Source organism: Protopterus annectens, chromosome 3.part1 (genome assembly GCF_019279795.1).
Source record: "Protopterus annectens isolate FY-2018-M chromosome 3.part1, PAN1.0, whole genome shotgun sequence".
Lineage (NCBI taxonomy): Eukaryota > Metazoa > Chordata > Ceratodontiformes > Protopteridae > Protopterus > Protopterus annectens.
Genome location: NC_056732.1, coordinates 1,476,653,716 through 1,476,678,162, shown reverse-complemented (window position 1 = coordinate 1,476,678,162; position 24,447 = coordinate 1,476,653,716). Strand labels below are relative to the sequence as shown.

The window sequence follows — 24,447 nt, the reverse complement described above, 5'->3', positions numbered from 1 at the left end:
ACACAGAAGAAACCAGCACCATGCCAGTAAAGCGTTTATTGCAATCTGGTACCTCGGCTTTTCACCTTCAAATGGATCACAAATAAAGAGTGCTGTTAACTGTTATTTATACAAATTTTTCTAAGTTAATCAGCACCAATTAATCAATTGCAACATTTTATAAATAAATTTAAAGTGCTCTGCCATTATTTTGTCCTACAAATCTTAAACATTAAAACTAGACATCAACATCAATTGCCTTCAAAAATACTATTTTTAGCTAATTTATTCCATATATGTTTATTAGACAAATATGTAAAATAATGTAACATAATATATATGAAAGAGAATGAATTAGATAGCTTCCAAGTAATTCAAATTAAAAGGACCAATATGACACTTTAAATATTGTCCTATACATAATTTAAGTACCTTTATCTGCACTTTTTTTTTCAAAAAATACAGTATTTAAATTGATTTTAACTGTGTTGCAGAAATATTAACTAAACTGGAAGTTAGTGTTTGCTGAATTTTATTATTTGCTAGTAATTACAGGTGTGGGGGTAGCCACATTCTTTGATTTCCTGTCCTTGCCTATTTAAGTGGTACAGTGTGAAATATTTTCTGCTTAAAAACCACAGCTTTGGCTGGCTAAGAACTAGCTGTATTCAACTGGACGTATAAGAGAATTTAAGTACCTTTATCTGCACTTTGTTTTCAAAAAATACAGTATTTAAATTGATTTTAACTGTGTTGCAGGAATATTAACTGAACTGGAAGTTAGTCAGTGTTTGCTGAATTTTATTATTTGCTAGTAATTACAGGTGTGGGGTAGCCACATTCTTTGATTTCCTGTCCTTGCCTATTTAAGTGGTACAGTGTGAAATATTTTCTGCTTAAAAACCTCAGCTTTGGCCGGCTAAGAACTAGCTGTATTCAACTGGACGTATAAGAGAATTTAAGTACCTTTATCTGCACTTTTTTTTTAAAAATACAGTATTTAAATTGATTTTAACTGTGTTGCAGGAATATTAACTGAACTGGAAGTTAGTGTTTGCTGAATTTTATTATTTGCTAGTAATTACAGGTGTGGGGGTAGCCACATTCTTTGATTTCCTGTCCTTGCCTATTTAAGTGGTACAGTGTGCAATATTTTCTGATTAAAAACCTCAGCTTTGGCCGGCTAAGAACTAGCTGTATTCAACTGGACGTATAAGAGAATTTAAGTACCTTTATCTGCACTTTTTTTTTCAAAAATACAGTATTTAAATTGATTTTAACTGTGTTGCAGAAATATTAACTGAACTGGAAGTTAGTCAGTGTTTGCTGAATGTTATTATTTGCTAGTAATTACAGGTGTGGGGTAGCCACATTCTTTGATTTCCTGTCCTTGCCTATTTAAGTGGTACAGTGTGAAATATTTTCTGCTTAAAACCTCAGCTTTGGCCGGCTAAGAACTAGCTGTATTCAACTGGACGTATAAGAGAATTTAAGTACCTTAATCTGCACTTTTTTAAAAATATATACAGTATTTAAATTGATTTTAACTGTGTTGCAGGAATATTAACTGAACTGGAAGTTAGTCAGTGTTTTCTGAATTTTATTATTTGCTAGTAATTACAGGTGTGGGGGTAGCCACATTCTTTGATTTCCTGTCCTTGCCTATTTAAGTGGTACAGTGTGACATATTTTCTGCTTAAAAACCTCAGCTTTGGCAGGCTAAGAACTAGCTGTATACAACTGGACATATAAGAAAATTTAAGTACTTTTATCTGCACTTTTTTTTTCAAAAAATACAGTATTTAAATTGATTTTAACTGTGTTGCAGGAATATTAACTGAACTGGAAGTTAGTCAGTGTTTGCTGAATTTTATTATTTGCTAGTAATTACAGGTGTGGGGGTAGCCACATTCTTTGATTTCCTGTCCTTGCCTATTTAAGTGGTACAGTGTGAAATATTTTCTGCTTAAAAAGCTCAGCTTTGGCCGGCTAAGAACTAGCTGTATTCAAGTCGACGTATAAGAGATTTTAAGTACCTTTATATCCACTTTTTTTTTCAAAAAATACAGTATTTAAATTGATTTTAACTGTATTGCAGGAATATTAACTGAACTGGAAGTTAGTCAGTGTTTGCTGAATTTTATTATTTGCTAGTAATTATAGGTGTGGGGGTAGCCACATTCTTTGATTTCCTGTCCTTGCCTATTTAAGTGGTACAGTGTGAAATATTTTCTGCTTAAAAACCTCAGCTTTGGCTGGCTAAGAACTAGCTGTATTCAACTGGATGTATAAGAGAATTTAAGTACCTTTATCTGCACTTTTTTTCAAAAATACAGTATTTAAATTGATTTTAAGTGTGTTGCAGGAATATTAACTGAACTGGAAATTTTGACTCTGCTCTTCAGTTAGTCCCACCCACCCTCCCTGTTTTTGTTTTGGTGTTAATCTTAGTGGCCTTGAAACTGCCAGCCCCTCTTGTAAATTTGTGTTTGGATACTCCTTCTGGGCCCATCTCATTTGCTCACTCAACTGAGTGCAGTGAGATTATATTCTGATTTCAGGCACTCCTACTGTGTACAAAGAGAGCATCTGGGAAACAGAAAAAAAAGCTTGTTTCCTGCCTTTCCTGTTAAGTGGTATAGACTATTTGTAGGCTTCTGAGCCCCCAAGCCCTTCTGTGTTGGAGGGAAGCCTTCTAGCTTAGTTTTTTTTTCTTATAACTAGCCAGTTTTCTAGTTTCAGCACTCAAATCTGTTTCTTTGATCTCATCACTTGTTCAGAAAAAATAAATAAATTCATCTGCTTTTACTGTACTTGTGTTTCTACCTACTTTATTTTACTTTTGCACCATCTTAAAAGTACTCAATTGTATTTATTACTGCTTGGTGTAACTCATTCTAAGCCTTTTGGTTTAAACACTTGGGCTTCGGACCAGTTGTTTTGCATTGAGAGGGTTTGTGGTCTGCACTGTAGTGGCAGAACAGGTAGCTTACATCCTTCTAGGTTGGGAACTGCTGATTGAGGGCTCAGTGTCTGTTATTCTAAAAGTGTATTAATTCTGGTTTAAGCACTTGGGCTTTCAGGCCAGTTATTTTACATTAAGAGGGTTCGTGGTCTGCACTCTTGTGGGAGGAGAGGCTGGACTCTGCCCTTCTGAGCTGGGAATTTCTGGTTAAAGGCTTATAGTGCATGCATATCTGAACTGCTTCTTACTGAAGTTGGTGCGCCTTGTTTGCTGTGGCATAGACTGGATTCGGGCCTGCTGGATCTAGCTTTGTTTGTGTAACTTGAGCACTAATCCAGGAATTCTCTAAAGTATTCAATTGTATTTATTACTGCTTGGTAGTAACTTGATTAAAGTGTAGCTATCATTCTAAGTCTTTTGGATTAAGCACTTGGGCTTCAGACCAGTTGTTTTACATTAGGAAGGTTTGTGGCATGCACTGTGGTGGCAGGACAGGTAGCTTTCATCCTTCTAAGTTGGGAACTGCTGATTGAGAGCCTAGTGTCTGTTATTCTTAAAGTGTATTAGTTCTGGTTTAAGCACTTGGGCTTCAGGCCAGTTATTTTACATTAAGAAGGTTCATGGTCTGCACTCTTGTGGGAGAAGAGGCTGGACTCTGCCCTTCTGAGCTGGGAATTTCTGGTTAAAGGTTTATAGTGCCTGAATATTTGAACTGCATCTTACTGAAATTGGCACACCTTGTTTGCTGTAGCATAGACTAGATCCAGGCCTGCTGAATCGAGCTTTGTTTATATGCTTGTTGTTTGTTTGCTTGTTATTTCCCTGGAATGCTAATTCCACCTAATACGCGGCTTCTCAGTGCTTCTGTGGATCACTAGTGATATCTGCATTGCTTACTGTACTTATTTCCTTGTTTCACTTGAAAGAAAGTTACTGTTTGTCGTTTTTGCATTTAAGTTACCTGTAACACATTGCACTTAAGTTACCTGGCACTTGCTCACTAAAGTAATTATATAAGTCAGCACTATAAATTAAAAGCACTACACCTTCACTCCCCACTGGCCCTTGTTTTCAATTATAAAGGAATTCCCAATATTATTCTAGCATGTCCAAAGGTCAGTTGTCAATCTCCTCTCCGGTCCAGCTGGTGAATCTGGGAATCTTAAGGCAATGTTACAACTGCCTCATGTACACAGACAACCCTCTCCTCCTCCCAACAAATTCCAACACATGTGAGAGATGCAACCATATAGCCAAACTGGAGGCTAAGCTCTCTCAACTCAGTACTGGCATAACCAGTCAGGAGGAGAAGGAAACCACACTCACTACAATTCCAGTCTCACATAGACCTACCACGACAGCAAACCAAACACATAATCACACAAAAACATACTGGAGGCTCTAAATAAAGATCTGCCTAAGCAGCAGAGACCTCCAAAGCAGACACCCAAGCAACCGCTACCCCAAAACAAAACACGTGCAACACATATCTCACAAAGCCAGTGTGCCGAACAGTCACAGCCCTCAAGACTAAACAACACACCTGATACACTTGTAATAGGTGACTCTATCATCAGGCACACTGACGTCCCGCTCACCAGGCTGAACAAGGAGAGGGTCATGGTGAGCAGCCTGTCGGGTGCTAGGATCCGCCACATAACACAAGTACTCAGGTCACTCCAAGGCAAGTACAAATATGACTCAGTCATTGTCCATGCTGGTGTGAATGACCTGAGACGTACCTCCCTGGACTACATGAAAAGAGACATAGAGGAGGTCTCTGAACATGTAGCCCAGGCAGGTATGACCCTGACCTTGAGTAGCATCTTACCCTCACCAAGAATGATGCCACAATATGAAGACAAGATGATCAATTTCAACAACTGGCTTAAGTACTGGTGTCATTCAATGGGGATCCAATGCCTGTCAGCTTGGGATGATATGCTCGACAAGCCACAATGCTTCGCTAGGGATGGCTTGCACCTGTCACCCCTGGGCTTTTGGATATTGGCAAAGGCTCTTGCTACCCCCATAGTGCCTTTTTTAGGCAAGGCTCAAAAGACAAACCCATCTCCATAGGTATCACAAGGGATAAGAAACTAAGAGTAATGCTACTCAATGCCAGAAGTCTAAACCTCAAGATGCACGCACTCGAAACTCTCCTTAGCATGGAGAACATCGATATCTGTGCAGTAACAGAAACCTGGTTCAGGGCTCCCGAGAGCACCCCAGCACTACCAGGTTATACCTGATACCATGCTTTTCGGCCCCAAAACTTGGACCGAACCACAAAAGGAGGGGGAGTATCGATATTCATCAAAGATACCCACACCTCCAGGTTGGTGGCAAAGCACGAAGCATCAGAGACTATCCATGTGCAACTAACAGTGGGTAAAACTGCCTTCCAGTTTATAGCCTGCTACAGACCTCCCTCCCAAACCCAGGAACACCACTCGGCCTTCCTGAGAACACTGGAAAATATGAAGGTCTCTCCAAACACCATTATATTGGGTGACTTCAACTACCCAAACATAGACTGGGAGCATTACTCTAGCTCCAACACCCTAGCCCAAAGGTTCCTAGAATTTATAAACTCAAATGCTATGGAACAACTTGTTACCACTCCCACAAGAGGGGAAAACATACTGGACCTGATCATCACCAACATGGGGACTCTATGCTCCAGACCAGAAGTGTATCCCTCACTGGTAAGATCAGGCCATAAACTAATCTCACTGGATATTCACTTCCCGACCCCACCCCTTGCCCAGAAAACCACAGTGAAAAACTTCTCTAAAGCAAATTTCACACTCCTCAAAACCGAGGTGGAATCCTTCAAAGCTCCCGGGCCTGTGGAAAATACAGCCCAGACCGCAGAATCCTTTATAAACGCATTCTATGAACACCTTCAGGAATGCATGGATCATGCGATCCCAAATAAAACCAAGACTCAATCCTCCAAAGGCAGACATCCTGTCTGGTGGACCCCAGCCATAAACAAACTATTCAATAGAAGGAGGAAGCTACTAAATGATAGAGCAAAATCCCAAAAAGGGAAGGCATCACTGATCAGTATCAGCAAAAAACTATGGGCACTCATAAAATTGTCTAAGGCTAGCTTTGAGAGAAATATTGCACAGGACACTAAGGATAATCACAAGGCTTTCTTTAGTTATGTTAGGAACCTGGGTGGTAATTCCCAGATATGCTCAGAATTAGTCCAAAATGACAAAAAATACACCGAACCCACAGACATTGCCAACATACTAGCTGACAGGTTCAGCGCAAACTCCCCCCCCCACCAAAAGGGCAAATATCTATCCCAGCAGAGTGCTGCCCCCCTGACATCTCAGATGCTCAGGTAAGAGCCGCCCTCTCCAAAGCAAAAAACACAGCATCAATGGGACCAGATGGTGTCCCGGGCTGCGTCCTACATGAACTCCAAGAAGAGCTAAACCCAAACATAAAACTACTGTTCGATCTCAGCCTTACTACAGGATATGTGCCCAAAGAGTGGCATACAGCAACAGTGGTCCCTCTCCATAAAGGTGGTGCCTCAAAGGATCCTGGAAACTATCTCCCCATAAGCCTGACTAGCTTGGTCTGCAAAGCTATGGAAAGTATCATCATGGACCTCATAAATAAAGATATTGGGGACCTACAGACACTGGATCCTACCCAGTTCGGCTTTGTTAAGGGCAGATCCTGCCTCTTAAACCTGGTTGATTTCTTTGAAACAGTCACCAAGGCCATTGACGAGGGGAAGGTGGTCCACACAGCCTACCTGGACCTTGCAAAAGCCTTCGATACAATACCCCACTTGGGCATTATAGATAAGCTCACCAGCTTAAATATAAACCCCTATGTCACTAGATGGATTGCAAACTGGCTCAAGGACAGAATCTACATGGTTAGAATTGCTGGAGCCATGTCAGACTCCAAACCAGTTACAAGTGGTGTCCCACAAGGCTCAGTCCTGGGACCTCTCTTGTTCGGTATATATTTCTCGGAGGTACAGGCCAACATGGAAGGACTGTGGCTGACCAAGTTCACAGATGACTGCAAACTGGGCGCCATAATCGACTCTCCAGCCGACACAAGCATCCTCCAAAAGGGCCTCATAGAAACAGACAACTGGTGCCAGAGCCATGGCCTCAAGCTAAATGCCAAAAGTGTATAGTCATCCCTTTGGCAAAACAAAGTGCCCACAAATTACCACATAGGTGGTAATCCATTAAGTACAGAAGAAGTAATTAGGGACCCGGGGACCCAAGTTGATAGCAATCTCTCATTTGACAACCACGTGGCCAAAGTGGTTAGAAAAACATTTTATATAGCCCACCTAATCATGAAGGAATTCACATCTAGATCAGGGGAGGTCATCGTGCCTCTTTACTCATCCCTCATCAGGCCCATAATTGAGTACAATGCCCCTTTTGGGATGTACCTTACCAGACACCTGCAGCAACTGGAAAGACCCCAAAAGTACCTCACCAAGAGGATCAAAGGGCTCAAACAGATGCCATATGCTGCCCGGTTAAAGAAACTCCAGCTCTACTCAGTAGCATACCACCTGTTCAGAGGCGATCTGTCCCTGACATATAAAGTCATGTCCAACCCAGAATTAATGAACATGCTGCACCTCAGAAAATCCAAATCCCATCGAGCTACGCGCTCGAGAGACTTGAACCTCAGCACTGAAATAAATAGGACATGCTGGAGGGACAGATTCATAACCCAGAGGCTCCCTTCACTCTGGAATAAAATCCCAGTCCAGGTTAGGCAGAGTCCCTCATTGACTCTCTTCAAGAGGAATCTTGATGAATGGATGGGAGTTTGTAGGTTTACCCCGGGCATCACTTCTGTGTCACTGTTAGACAGAGGCACAGTATACTAATCTCGAAAAAGGGCATAGCAAAATAAATTTAAAATGGGTGGTGAAAGCCAAACACATTCTGGCTAGGCTTATAAATGCCCTAGGGCAGATAGCCTAGTATGAACCTGTGAACCTATAAAATCATCAGATTTTTATAAAAGTAAATCAGAAAGGTTATATTAATGCGGCAAATCAGAATCTATTACTGTTTTTTATTTTGAAAAAGTAATATTTTTGAGACTCTCATCATAAGCATTTCAGATTTGTCTTATGATTTGTTAATCAATAGTATAAGAGATGATGTGGACTATGGAGATAAAGAAAAATGTATTTAGAAGCATGCTTTTTGGAAAACATTGTCATTGGGAAGTTGGCATGGCAATGGGCACTGCTTGTGCCAATAGCTACGCCAACTTAGCACTGGTCAGTTGGGAAGATCAAAACATTTTGTCTGCCACTAATCCTTTCTTTGGACAAATACTGTTGTATGTTAGGTTTGTAGATGACGCCTTTATGTTATGGAAGGGCTCCGGCTCTGATCTAGACCAATTTTTGGATTATTTGCATTCACCGACTGATTTTTTAAGGTTTACACACCAGAGTTCAGCCACTGACATAAGTTTTCTTGATGTCAAAATCAGTAAATCTGATTTGAATCATCTCCGCAGTACTATATACCATAAACCAACTAGAAAGAACACATTGCTGCATAAATCTAGTATGCACCCTAGACACATTCCTAGGAATGTGTTAAGAGGGCAAGTTTTTAGGACACTCAGGCTACATAGTAATGACAATGATGCAATAGCTGCATTGAATAACTTGAAAATTGAGTTTCTGGCTAGAGGATATTCTAGTGCAGACATTGATAATGCAATATCCGATGCCTGGAAGCTTAGAGATACTAGGTGCAAACCTTATTATAATCACAACAGAGTGATCGCAGATGCAGCACACAGTGCCACAGCTGAGAATGACTTTAGAGTGGTTCTCCAGTTTTCTAGCAACATTAATCAATATGTGGATGTTGTTAAGAAATACTGGTACCTTTTACAAGAAGTTCCTGGCCTTGTAGACAAGGTTGGACTGATTCCACATTTCAGTTTTAAGAATAGCAAGTCACTTAAACAACACCTTTGCCATGGGGAAACACGCAAAAAGTTAACTCACTCTGTTCGCCGTGGAACTTTTCCATGTACGAACTGTAGTGCTTGTCAGTTTGTTTATAACAAAAATAATTATGTGCATCCTACCAGGTATTTTTCGTTACATTCTAATCAATATTCAGGTTGTAGAACCACTGATGTTGTTTATTTTTGTTTTTGTCAACAATGCCATGCTTATTATGTAGGCAAAACGAATAGAATGTTGAAAGATCGTATTTTAGAACATGTGAGAGACATTACCAACTGTAAACAAGCCAGTGCTCTGGCCTGTCACATTATGTCTAATGATCGTTCACATTCTTTTAAATTTTTGGTTTTGCAACATATTTATACGAACCCTAGGGGTGGTGACATAGAAAATATTACAGAGGGGCATGAGCAAAAATGGATACTGAAGCTTAACGCTGAGAAGTTTCCTGGGTTGAATGCTGCCACTACTTTGGTTCCCTTTTTGAAGGCTCGACCACTCACGCACTGATTTTTAGATCTTTTACAAGATATTTTAGATGTTTTTAGTAGTTTTTTATATGTCTTACTGTCATTGTTTTATCTTATATATGTATGTACATGGTTTTTTACACTGTATATAGTGTGGTTATATATGCTTAGTAACTTTGTGTGTAACATTATATGCACAGTGCATCTTTATTGTAGGATTCACTGTGGTAAGCTTCTCTTGATTTTGATTCTGTACAGCTTGCTAGCCCTAATTAGTTAATTGAGTAATGGATATTTGACTATTTGAATAGAGTGTAAGCCTTTTACTGTTGTCTGATGAAGCAACTTTATGTTGTGAAAGCGCTCACCATTTTCTGTTTTCTGTTTTGTCTATTAATAAACGTTCTCAGTGTGCTAGCTCGGTGCATTTTCTTTCATTTTGTTTGGGCTCCTTTTTGCACCTTGCTTTTACTTACGACCGTTTTTGTTTTTTATACTATTGTCATTGGGATATTTATTTGTTGTATATAATAACAATTCAGATATACCTGCAATCTGTTCTGAGGCACTGTGTTTTGTAAAATGAGTTCTAATAATTTTTGTTATGATTTTCATGAAAGCTTTCAATCTTCACACAGTAAAGCTGATTAAATCGCCGTACACTTTACAGGGTAGAGGAGCTTGGGATAAGACAAAACATGTCAGGAGGGAGGAGCTGAGTCTGGTGCTGTAGTCAGAAGGAGTGAAGTTGCTGGATACAGGGAATGAATGGATTGTTATGGAGATATAGCAAGAACTGCAAAATAAGGTTCTACAATGATGTTTAATATTGATCTTCCTATTATATCCTGGAGTGATGTAAAGGAGAAATTTCCATTGCAAGCTGGGGATTCACAGAGAATTTGCATTATGGATGTTTTACAGACTATATTTGCCCTGTAGCTGATGAAAAAGCCTAGAGGTCAGATTTTTTTATTTTTTGTGGCTATGGGTTAATAAATTTAACATAATCAGGAGGGCAAAGGCATCCCAGAAAAAACTTTTAAAAATTTGCTTAGGCAAAAACAAATAAATAAGCAAATAAGCAAATAAACTAAACTAAAATAAAATAAATAAATAAATAAAATACGCTGTTTTACTAAGAAAATAACTTTGGTTCGAACAGGGGCTAAAACTGATGATAAACTAGACAAGTATGTGGCTTGGGAAAATTTAATAAAACCTTTAGGATTTAAAGTATAGCAAATTAAATCCATACGAAACCTGGGAAAGGAACCATACTTATATATGACTTTTGAGAATTTTAAGCTGGCAGCAAGGTTTGTGTCAGGATTCATTAAAACAGTGGCTGTTTGCTAAGGAAGAACTATTTAATGAATGATTTGAGTCTTTTAGGGTGAAAGGAAGACTTTTTCTAGTGTTTAGAACCGATGACATAAGCAAGAAAGAGACACTGAGATGCACTTAAAAGAAATTTGCAGTATGGTTCAAGATAGTAAGAAAATATTTGAAGAAAGCGACATTTGGGCTGGTAGGAGGAGGCCTGTGTTATATTACAGATATTAAGGAAAAACCTTTTGGCCCAGTTCCAAAAGATCTTCTCTCAGTGTAAGCCTGTTAGTCGTTACACCAAAGTAAGTCACTTACACCGAAAGCAAGCCTTTCAGAATCAGGGCAGCTTATACCAGAGTAAGTCACTGACAGCAGCTCTTTTGGAATGTGGATCTTTATGTCATTTACCAAATCTGACCATTGTAAATTGCAAGAAAGGAGCAATGACATACTGGAACCAATTAAAATACTGTGGATATTTTTCATATTTACATTGCTGCCCACAACAAATATACAGTCAATATGGTGATAAGGGAGATAATATGAAAAGTTTTATTTTGAGATATGGAAAATATGGAAATAGGACTCACACACACACACACACACACACACACACACACACACACACACACACACACACACACACACACACGCACACACGCACACACACACATGCACACACACACACACACACACACACACACACACACACACACACACACACACACACACACACACACACACACACACACACACACATACACACACACACACACACACACACACACACACACACACACACACACACACACACACACACAAACTGGAAGACTGTCCTATTGCAGCTGATGAATTAGATACACAACTTGAAGAAAAAAGAATGAAAACATAAAACAGAAATTAACATGGAAAATATTGTAGATAAAATGCAAAGTGCTGAAGTATATAAAATAATGTGAATATTGAATAAGACATGCATGAGTGTGAGGAATAGATATTTTGGATGTGTCGATTGAAACTATTTTGTTTGAAACATAATATGATATTACAGTTTAAAATGGGGGTTCATATTAAGTTATCGAAAGATAACGTAATCGAATGGCCGAAACATTGAAACGGCTGCATTTTGAAACTTTTATTGTGGGGGGCTATGCCCCCCACACCCCCTTGCTAAATATATATTACAACTCCAAGTTCACACTACAGTGAGGAAAGGACAAATAGCCCAATCTTCACTGTACTGCGATCCCACAATGCAAACTTTGAAATGAGGCCGTTTCGATGTTTTGGCCGTTCGATTACATTATCTTTTGATAACGTAATAGGAACCCTAAAATGGAACTAAAGTATTAGGGATTGAGGAAAGTACTAGGGAGTTAGTTACAGAGGAAAATGAGTAGGGAGAAGACACAGCTATTTATTTACTTTACTGGGGTAGTACACTGATCACAATAGACCATTTGCAGGCACAGGTTGGGTGAAGAAATTCACAAAAGATAAGAACAAAATCATGAACATTGAGTAATCAGAGAAAGTAGATAATCATTTATGTAAATATTATTAGAGTAGACAAAGAAATTTAAATTAATTTTAGTTGTAAATATGAAAGGGAAGCAGAATGTGAAAATGATTATCAAAGCAGAAGTGATGCAGGATAAGAGGGGCTTGGATTGTGTGGCCAATGGAAAAATGCTTTTGTCAGATTTTTTGATGCAGGTATCTTTTAGTTTTGCTCTGAACATGGGGAAAGAAGAGACTTCTTTTAGTTGACGGAGAAGGATTGGCAGATTTTGGGTAAAAGAATGGAAAAGTGGTGGTTAAGTACAGTTTGGTTTGGGGTGTCTGGGTGAGGGACTTAATTGAGAGAGGTTATATGTGGGAATTGTATTATAAAGTCTGACTGCAAGAGGTGGTATGGCACCTAGCTGAAGTAGTATAAAAAGAAGAGACCCTAGGAGTAGCTTCACTCTGTAGGAGACTGGTAGACATTTGGCTTTGGAGAGGGTGATGCAGTGGTATTCCTGAGAGGGGGACTAGAAGTGTTATCAGGAGATTTTGTTTTCATTGGATTGTTGAGTGGATGAATATTTTAGTGGTTGTGGCTATGATGTGAAACCCATATTCAAGTTAACTAGACTCATTTGCCTATTGCAGCTCTAGATGGTCTGGAGAGAAAGGGAGATATAAAAAGAGAACTTATCTTTTTTTTAAGTGTTTTCAATGTGACTTTTAAAGTTAAGTGATTGGTCTAGCCATAAAACTAAGTATTTAAAGGACATGATTGCTTCTATTGGGGAACCATTCAGCTCAGCAATGTTGAGATTTTTAGGAGTTTTTTCCAACTTTTATGAGGTTCCAAATATCACATTTTTGTTTTGGAATGGTTTGGGAATAGCTTATGGTTGTTTACACAAGAATTAAGGGAGTAGAGCTTAGACTGAACATAAATTTGAATACTTGAATGTGTCTATTGGGCCAGATGAATTACTGAATACTTTGGTATTGTTCATATCTAAGAGTGTGACCTCAATGATAGGTGCAAGATGTCTAGGAAAATAGCTTTGTTTTTCATTCTAATATCTATGTGTATTCTGATTTCTTCATGGTTCTTTCCCTCAATCAGTGTGACTATTGACGATGTTCATGTGTTCATTACTGCTGTATTGGACTGGAGGGTGCCCGACAGCATACACAAGATAACTACTCAAGCTCAAGGCTCTGGACAATGGGTAGAAAATAATTAATCAACCAGTTCAAGGAGAAACAAAAAAAGACAAGAAAAAAATGACAGGATGGAGGGCAAATTAAAAAGGGAGATAATAACAGGCAGGGTTTAAAACAGATGCTTAGGAAGAACAGCTTTCTAAATGATTTCAATACCCAATGGGAATCTTTGAGGATGTAGGCCTAATGATGGAAGCAATATGTGATAAACAAAGAGAAATGAATAAGCCAAAATAAATAATTCATTACTTGGAAGAGGACAGGGTGGTACTGAGATCAGAGATGCAGGAACACAGTAGAAAGCTGATAGAAACAGAAAAAATGACAATAACAACCAGGAAAAATTGGATGACTTAGAAAACAGGTACAGAAGAAACAACAAAGTACAAGGGTATCAGAACAAGTTCTGAATGCAAAAGTAGAAAAGATTCTGCTGCAATTGCTGGAAACAAGTTTCCACTTAAATTACAAGAAACAATAATAGAAAGAATCCACAGAGTTGGTATAATGGAAGGAGAAAGAGGAGGGCAGCTGATACTCATACTGGCATGCCTATATAGCTATAAACTTAAAGAAGAAATTATGAGACAAACTGGAGCACTTCAAGTGATAAGTTTTTAATAGTAAAAACTGGTGTGGGTTATTACAACTCACTGCATAAACTAAGAAAAGGGATAGCTGACTTGTTGGGGACAGTGAACATCCAGGAAATTCAAGCATGGATAAACTACCCTGCCACCTTAACTCTAGTATGAAAGGGAAGCAGACACAAGTTCCACCCAGTGGGAGGAGCATAAACTTTTGTTACAAAGATACAGTAAGAAAAACAAGAAGTTGGTCAAAACAGAAGTTCAGCAAATGAGGAGAGTCCAATAGTGATCACAGCAGAACCACAGACAGAGATATGAGATGAGAAGAACATGCAGTCAAATGGCAGACACTGCAACTGAAAGCCCAGGTGATTCAGACTGCCAGTAATGGACTTTGAAGGACTGGACAGGCTAGAATGGTCAAAGGAGGTGGGAAGAAAAGCAAAATGAAATACTGCGAGAAAAACTTGGCCAAAGGGTGCCAAGAGGAAGAAAGCCATCAAGAACTGAACAGCATGGTCATACAGGGAGAAATGACAGAAGAAACAAGAGGCAATGCAAGAAAAAAATGAATGGATGTGCTCAGTAAATTCCATTATATACAGGCATTGAGTCATGGCTGCATGCCTAAAGAACTGGGAGACTAAGGTCACAGAAGTGATAGGACAAAATGGGGTAAATGAAACTGGAAAGGACTGCGAGGTTCTAGGAACATGGAACACTATTCAAATGTAAGATTTTTTTCAATTTATTCCAGTAGTAATGGTATATATATATATATATATATATATATATATATATATATATATATATATATATATATATATATATATATATATATAGTTTGGGTTCCTAGTAGAAGAATGAAAGTCCAAAATCTCTAATGGCTATATACGTGAAAATGTCATTCATCCATGTGTTTTTTTGAGAGATCGCAGTACAGTGAAGATCGGGAAATCTGGTCTTTCTTCACTGTAGTGTGATCTCAGAGTTGGTATAGATATTTAGTTTGTTTTGGGGGCACCCCCACAATAAAGGGTTCGAAGTCCTGCATTTCCGCTGTTTGCAGCGTTCGATTATTTGAACTTTCATTTATATAATATAGACCCAACTGTTTTACTGGTTGCAGATTCCTGAACAATATTATTAAGAGGAAGGTATAGGGTAAAGGGATGACCACACATAGATTGCTGTTACGTAGTCCTTCTTATGATACACCATCTTTAATAATGTTTGCATTTTCATATAAAAGTAATCCCTTCTTTTTGAAGCAGTGGGCAAAAGTTGCAGAACCCAAATGAAAATAGGGGAAGTAGAGAAAGACATAATTACACAACACCAGCCTTAGCTTTAACTGCAATGATAGAAAAAAAAGAATACAAGAAACTATCACAAAAACTAAGATCAAGTACAAAGGAAATAAGTAATAATCATTGGAAAGAGAAGATATATCAGGACCAAAGAACAGATAACAGGCAATCAAGGAAAAATGAAAACAAGAAGGACAGGGCCAAAAGAGAACTGGAAAAAGGACAAGGTGAATGACCCAAGTCTAGAGGCATTCAAATCATAGGCTGGAGAATGGCAAATCCTACTTAAACAGGAGGGAAGTGGGGACTAACCATAGGGGAAGGCCAAAGGACAGTTAGTCCAGCTTACCAGGGAAATCTTTAAGGGAAGAGCCATTGAAAGGCAACACTGATGGGGGAGGGGGGACAAAAGCAAAGAGAACAAGAGGGAATGAGTACAGAAAGTGGAACTGAACCTGGAACTTGGTGGGGCTTTGCACCCAATCAAAATTACAAAACAAAATAAGTAGGTTGCAAGGGAATGTGGTACTGCTCCAGGAGACTGAATTTGGGTAAAAGAGGGAGGGAAGATCATTAGATCCCACAGTACCTCAAGGTACTGACAATAACAGACAATAAGGTGGGGGACAGTTACCAGCCTTTTCAGAAAGGGATTACATTTAGTGACTGAAAGAGTGATGAAAAGTGTGTGTGTGTGTGTGTGTGTGTGTGTGTGTGTGTGTGTGTGTGTGTGTGTGTGTGTGTGTGTGTGTGTGTGTGTGTGTGTGTGTGTGTGTGTGTGTGTGTGTGTGTGTGTGTGTGTGTGTGTGTGTGTGTGTGTGTGGGGATCAATTGACAAGGAAGAATAAATGGAAGCAGATGATAATATGGAACCTGTAGACACCAAAAAGGATGTATAAGACTTTTACAGCAAGATCTTTGAAGAATGGAATTAGATAAAAAGTAGATGTTGGGGAAATCATTAGAGGTTACTTAACATTAGAGACTCTTTTATCCAACCTGGCAGTAAGTTTTACAGACTTCCAGTAAACATAAAACTATTCCATAAGTCAGGAAGTGTCTGCAAAACAAACAAATCCCTATTTTACATTGTCAGTGTTTGTTGACTTCTGCTTGAAAGCGAAGGCTTACTCCTTGTGCTTGGACCATTTAGACAGATGGAGTGGTACATAAAAGGATCTTTACTAGCTCTATAACCTAGAAACAAATAACCATTTAGGTGTCTCTGTGATACAGAATAACATGGCTATCGATCTGTCTTCCTATATGTAGGAATGTATGCCCTGGAGTCTTTTGATATAATAATAATGCTGGCACATCTCTAGATGAATAATATGTCTAGGGCAATAAGGTCATAAAGCAGCATTGTACTCAGTGAGTATAGTAAATGGTGGGATCATATTGGTTTTATGATCTATTATAGATGTCCTTTAGTATGGAGGGAGCAAATTAAAAACCTTTGGAACCATGGCTAAAACATGGGGAACAGATCTTTGATCAAATTTTCAGTAAAAACAGTGCATTTCACAAAATGTAGTTAGATTTAGGGCCCTTCTTGCTAAACTGGAAAACAGAGCATTTGTTGTCTTAAAGGTTAAGTTAACCTTTGGAACCATGGCTATAACATGGGGAACAATCTTTCATCAAAGTTTCAGTAAAAATGGTGCATTTCACAAAACGTAGTTACATTTAGGGCCCCTCTTGCTAAACTGGAAAACAGAACATTTGTTGTCTTAAAGATTAAGTTGTTATCCTTGCATTGGTAATACAAGCAATTCTGGATATTTCTGAAATCTGGCACTGCCTTAATTGCAGGTCACAGTGGCATCTAATTTACATTTACCAGTTTTATTCTTCATAACAACCTACCTATTTTGTAGAAGAACAGAATTGCTGACCTACAGCTGTTAGTAACTCTGAATGTCATAGATATCTCCTCTTCTGATTTCAAAAGGACATTTTTGTGTTAGATGTTTGTTTACTGCTGAATCTGCACTCAGGTTTACTATATCTATCCCTATGGCATTTTAACATCTCAGATGCTCCAGTCACCCTTCTTAAGCTTTGGCTAACTAAACAGATAGTGACAGGTGTGACAGATACCCCAATTATTGGGACTGGAGAATATGCCCTTTCCCAGAGATTGTTAAATCTTGGAGTTACTAGATATAATTAGAATGGATGTGGGTGGTGCAAGGGGGTTTATCTTACTGCAAAAAATGATGTTTTTACTTTATTTGTTTACTTTTAGTTTTGCATGCACCAAGGCTGTTACTTGATGCATGTGTAGCAGAGTGTTAATGTTTGCAATACTGATGTTGTGAACACCAATATTTGGGTAATTTGACAAAAGTCAGTACACACACACATACACACACACACACACACACACACACACACACACACATATATAAAATTGTGTGTGTGTGTGTGTGTGTGTGTGTGTGTGTGTGTGTGTGTGTGTGTAAATATATATATATATATATATATATATATATATATATATATATATATATATATATATATATATATATATATATATATATATATATATATATATATACACACACACACGCACACATATATGTACATACGGGTCCACTTCTTAAACTTGAAATACTGAAATGTTGAACCCTCACAAATACAAAACACCACAATTATGAACGCTCACGACATTGAATCTAAGAAAACACAAATAACTACATAACCCTCCCCCCAAAACAACACAAATGCTAAAAAAAGAAAACCGATAACACCACATGTTTCTGCAAGGAGGCAAGCCCGCCCTGCACCCCATGTGGGGGGGTGCAACCCCCCCACCTGCTATTTATATATACCCACACCAAGGTTGCACTAACTCGATCAAAAAAGGAACACACACCTTCCCTGACTTGTCCTACACTCCCAATGCAGACCGTCATATTTAAACTCACTAATAACACACACAAACACACACTACACATGTACAAAAATCACCACAATCAGCACACACATACGCTCTCACCCACCTACCCCAACCTGCTTCTACAAGTCCCCACAAAAACTAGACATTAATACATTAACAATAAAACCCTTAAAATCTGAACACTTACCTGAATCTCCTTACAGAAACAAACATCGCTCGCCATACCACACAGCCCTTAAAGTGACAGCACACACTGTATTATACACCATAGTAAATGTAACACAGATTCAGTAAACAAAGATTCGACATAGTGCAGTTTTGAAAAACTGCACTTTCGACATTCTCGGCTCGAAATACTGAAATTCGAGATTTCAGTATTTTGAGTTTAAGAAGTGGACCCATAAATACACTCCTGTTTTATTTATTTATTTATTTATTTTTGCTGATACTTACAAGATTAACAAAAAATTGTCAGCAAATAGAAAAGAATAAAGAATTTTTGAGGGAAAAACAGTAGTATCTGGAGCCATCACCTCCTTTTTGAGACTCTGTTCCAGTACTCCTCATCTTAGTATGAATAACTTAGGTCACTGCATGTCAGAAAAAGTTAAATTTTATCTTAGACTGCAGTAAGTTAGGTTACAGACAACTGCCTGAAACACGTGAGAGAGCATTTTTTAAATCTGTTGGATCAAAGTATTATATGTTGGTGCATCAGTATCAACAGGTAGTCATACTACCTTTTTATAATGCATGAAATCTGAAATTATTACACTAAGTTACCAGAAAAGCTCATTCTAAGGCAACAAAACATTTCACTGCCATTAAATGAAAGAACACTGCTGGGTCTCCTTAATTCAGTATTTTAAATTCATCTATTGCTACTGGATTAAACAACAATAGTTCAATGCTGATGCTCATTAATATGGCCACTGCTGTAGTAGCCTTAGCTTTTATAGGCTGTAACCTACACAGGCTATAACAGCTTGCTATTTTCAAGTACACCTTCCACATGCCCAAACCATTATTCGACATTTAAAAACAGAAGACCACTACCACAGTCAGAAAACACCACGGCAATTTTAGCATAAACATTCTTTGCAGCACAGTATAAAACTAATAATGAAAAGTGGGCATCACATTATTCAGACGGAGTGTTACTTTTTGTTGTTGTGGAAAAAAATTATTAGAACTAGTTTAAATATAATCTGTCCTTGGTAAAGTTGTTGCTAGTTTACTTTTGGTGACTGGGTAAGTGTTTAAAGTGTTTTTCACTGTGTTTTTTGGTGGCAAATGTTACTTTTACTACTTACCTGTTTTACTGATTATTGCTGCCAGGATTCCCTGTCTTCATTTTCAGCTTAACCATGTAAAATCTACCTTTGGTTCTTCATTCTTCCAGCCACCAAAAAAAAAAAAAAAAAATTAATGAACAGACCTTGCCACCACATCAGACTACTAAAGGGCTTCAGTCGCAGATGGGTGACTCTGCAGTGGTCATTTCTGGCTCATCACGCCATTCATCTTTTTCCTTGGCTCTCTCTGTTGTAGTCCCTGCAGCCACAATGGACCAAGCAATAGACACATCTTCTAAGGCTGTTGGAGTGTCATTGATAGGCATAGATAACCACTGTTGCTGGACCTGGGAGAAGGAACAAGGTATACCTATCTGCTTAGCTAGACTGCAATGACTATCCCTATTGAGGTATTTCATGGCAAAAAGTGAGTCTGTCTCTTTAAATATTTCTGTCAAAAAGAAACAAAAACGTAGACATATACCTTGTTCTGACTCAATTACTTTGGACAGGCATAATTTACTGGGTGTAGCTCAGGGTTTATTGTAGGCTCCTGATCCTTCCATTTCAGCTGTTTCTAGTAAGAGAAAAGGGGATTCAACTTTTTTATGCAAAGTTTCAAGATTGTGAACCAAAAATGATTGTGAAAGGATAGATTCTATTTTGTCTCCTCAGATTTCTTATTCAGATTCTGAGGAGAGTGTGGCTTCCACTCCCTGTAAAGGATTCTCTTTTTCTGAGACTATTTACAGAATTAATCAGTTGTTTAGTGGGAACATAAATAACACTCCACTGTCCCTGAATAAGTATTATGAATCATTGCAACTGGAGTTTCCTGAATTTACTCCAATCCCACCTGCTCTTTCAGTATTGGAGGCTGTTTTGTCACAGCCTGTAACTTGTGCGACAGCCATCCTGCTGCCTCAAGAAAGCAAATAGATTTTATTAAGTGTCCCAGTTTTAAAAGTTTCTACACACTAATCCCAAATCAGAAACAGCAGTTATTTTTCTTGTAAATCCAGCTGATACTAAATATATGGTTAATATCAATCCCTCCCCTTCTGACAAGGAGAGGAAAGCTTTTGACAGATTTTGAGGAAAACGTGTATTCTTCTGCAACACTTATTTTTAGAATTCTCAGTTGTCAAGCTCATATGTTAAAAGTTTATGCTTGCCTGTTTTAGGAACACATGGAATATTATGGCATCTCTTTCCTTTTCTGAGGCAAAAAAAAATGTGTAACATAATTGCTGCTGTGTCTCATGTGACTATCCACTGTTTGAAATCTGCTTATGATTCTGCTGAGCGTGGCTGTCACTGGAACTGTCATGAGGAGATTTACTTGATTGCATACTCAAAACGTTCCAAAAAATATGAAAGCTGAAATTCTGAATTTTCCTTTAGACAGAGAGCTTTGCTTCTGCTGTAGAAGTGTGATGAGGTAAGTTTTTTAAAGGAATGTCTCACATTTTTCAGCCTTTCTTTTCAAAGTTTGTCAAGTAAATTAATGCTCCCTCTACAACCTTTTTTTTTCAAAAAGCAAAATAAACACAGCAAGCTGCTGGTAAGAAAACATTTAAAAACAATGTCAAGGATGTTACAAAAAGAAAGAAGGAACACATCAGAACCAAGGGCAGTCTAATAAGTCTGAATGACTATTTGCAACAATGCCTTCCCCTTTTCACTCTGGCAAATCCTTAATTCTTCCAGAAGGTCTGAACCTCCATTTCTTTCTTTGGCAAAAGTTTCAGACAGATGTGTTCTGAAAGTAATTCATCAAAGTTACAGATGGCAGTAGGAGTCTCTCCCTCGCTTTCTAGGGATTCCCCCTCATCCACCAGACCAAACCCCTCTATTATCTCCTGTGTTTCGATATCTGATGTCTCAGGGGGGTGATAAAACTGATCCCTTCTCCTCTGTTAGGAAAAGAACTTCATCAAGATTGCTTCTGGCATCAAAGAAAGATGAATTGCGGACAACAGTTCTGGATCTTTCCTTTATAAACCTGTTTATGATAGTTTACACATTCAGAATGTTACCCTTTCACAACTTGTTACCGCTCATTCCTCATTTGACTTTTATGGTGACCTTAGACTTAAAGGATGCATATCATCGCATTCCTGTAGATCCAGATTTCAGTTATTCCTTAAGGTTTTCTGTATCTGGATGACAATATCAGTTCTCTGCATTACCCTTTGGCCTAGCCACTGCTTCAAAGGAATTGAAAAAGTGTCTTTTATTTAGACAACTTGCTTACCTTTCAAAATCTTTTGCAAAGTGTAAAGACTCTCTCACATGGGTGAGGGAATCTTCTTCGTAGACTGGGTTTCTAAAAGAACATATAAAAGTGTTGCTTGACTCCTCATATGATTGTTTTTCTAAGGTGTCTCCTTAATACCTCAGTTCAAAGAGCTTTTCTTCCACAGGAAAAAAAATGTAAATATGAATATAGATCTTTTCTTGCGTTTTTCCACTATCTCAACACAGCATTTCTTCTGTGTTGCACGGCATCTGTTATTTTCATGATTCTTTTTTCCATTTCTTCTTGACTCCAAATGAGAAAAACATTGATGGCACCTAAAATCTTTATGGTCCCAGCATTAACATTCGCCTGACATTCCAGATTCTTGTTTTGGGGTTTGTGAAAAGGAGATTTGTTTTTGGAGGAGAAATGAAATTTATCAGAAGCCAGATCTCCCATTTTCCCTTCTAGCTCTATCATATTCTGTAACAACAGTTGCCACAGACTTTTCTTGGGGAGAAGAGTTTATGGGGATACAATTGTAGGGTCTTTGGAACAAAAAGGACAGACCAAAACACATAAGCATAAGATATGCTGGCACTCATTCATCTATGATGCCTAGACCAAGTGTTTACAGACAGCACCACAGCAATTTGGTACGTAAATAACAGGGGCAAATCAGATCATACTTTCTGTACAGACTGGCCATGGTAGCTACGATATAGCTTTTCAGTACAATTTCAGTCCACTGGCATCATATATACCATCAGAGCAAAACTTTATGTCTGACAAGCTGAGTAGGTCTAGGACAGATCTTCATGAACAAAAGCTGAAGCAGTGGGTCTTTTAGGAACTGATCCAGCTATGGGGAACGCCTCAAATAGATCTTTTTGCCTCCACTCACAACAATCAGTTGGCACAAGTTTTGTTCTGGGACTGCATACAAGAAGGCATGGAAGACTGATGCTTTTCTTTTCCTTGGACAGGAATGTTTCTGGAAGTTTTTACTCCCTTTCCACTAATATTTAAGGTCATTTTGAATATTCAGAAGGACTCTCCAAAGATCACGATGGTAACTCCCTTCTACCCAAGCAACAGTGGTTCTCCCTTCTTTTGGAAATGGCCAGGGGCAACTACCATAAGATTCCACACTAACTTGACCTACTCACACAGAACAAGGGGTGTTTGATACATCCTAACTCAAACCATTGCAACTAACTGCCTGTGTTATAAAATCTTAATACCTTTTAGGCACCTATTTTCTGTAAATGTGCAGCAGGTATTAAAGGCGGCAAGAAAACCTGTTACTAGAAAATCATATATTAGTAAATGGAAAAGATTTTCCAGTTGCTGCCAAGACAGGCATCAGCCCCCTTTCAGGGCTGTAGTTTCTCTGGTTCTACATTATTTTTGTGAGTTACTATACTCTGGCCTGTCTCATTTCTCCATCAAGGTTCATTTGATGAAAATCTGGGTGTCTGCCCAATGCCCATGGATCCCATTCTTTCAATGCAATCTCATGTGAAAATGTTTTTGAAAGGGATAATTCATACTAGTAGTGTAATAAAGGCAGGGCAAAGGGGGCAACTGACCTGGATGCAAAGTGTTGGGGGGGGGGGTGCTATCTGCCACTCTTGATCACTCTTTAATGCAAGCAGCTTTTATAAACCATTCCTGCATTTGCAGTCAAACCTGAGCACTGTAGCACTCTTTGCTACAGGTTAAAAGTAAAAAAAAAATGTTTCCTTTTTACTTAAACCAGAGCATTCTATCACTCCATGTGTGATCTAGACTGTAAGTAGCAACTGTTTGCTTCAGTTTAAAAGTAAAAAAAAATGAAATTAAAACCTGTAGCAGTTACTATAGTTTATAAAAAAAAGAAGATTTATTTTTCTTTCTTTTAAATGTGAAGAAGAAAGGTCAGCAACATAGCACATAGACAGGACCTGAGTGGCCCCTGCATTTCAGAAGCTCCAGGTACCTGACTTTTTCTTCTACTGAGGGCTTTAGGGAAGGAGTGTGCATCTGGCCACTGGGCTGGTGTGCCAGTGCAAATGAGCAAACCATTTTTTAAGAGAGCTGAAGGGGCAGAGTGCCGAAACACAGGAACAGCACAAGGCACTGCTGCATTCCAAGCCTCATATAAAACAAATGGTTCCTCTTTCTGATCTTAATTTTGTCTCAGAAAAACTAACTCTTGCTCCATCTGAACTAGATCATCAGGCTAACTTGAGGTTCTTAACAGTGAAAACAGTGTTACTGATTGCTCTAAACACTGCAAAAAGAGTATCTGAGTTGCAAGCTGTTATGGTGGGTCAACCATATCTCATCTTCCACAAATATAGGATTTCCTTGTGAACTAATCATTCATTTATGCCTAAAGTGGTATCAGACTTTACTTTAAACCAAACAATCCATCTTCCTGTCTTCTTTACAGAACCAGAACATAAGGGAGAAAGGACACGAAATTCCTTGTATGCCCACAGACAACTCAGGTACTAGCCTGACAAAATAAAAATCATTTAGGAAATCTGATCAATTGTTCATTTCTAGTGAAGGTAAGACAAAGGGACAACCAGTGTCAAAGCAGACTCTTTCCAAGTGGCTGTCTCAAGCTTTTATCTT

At 38.5% G+C, this 24,447-nt stretch overlaps 1 protein-coding gene across 1 annotated transcript in view; it reads right to left on the bottom strand.

Annotated features, from left to right (window-relative positions):
• The window catches only part of TMEM236 (transmembrane protein 236), a 520,757-nt gene that overhangs the window by 321,404 nt on the left and 174,906 nt on the right, over positions 1 to 24,447 (bottom strand). The gene's annotated exons all lie outside the window — the stretch shown is intronic.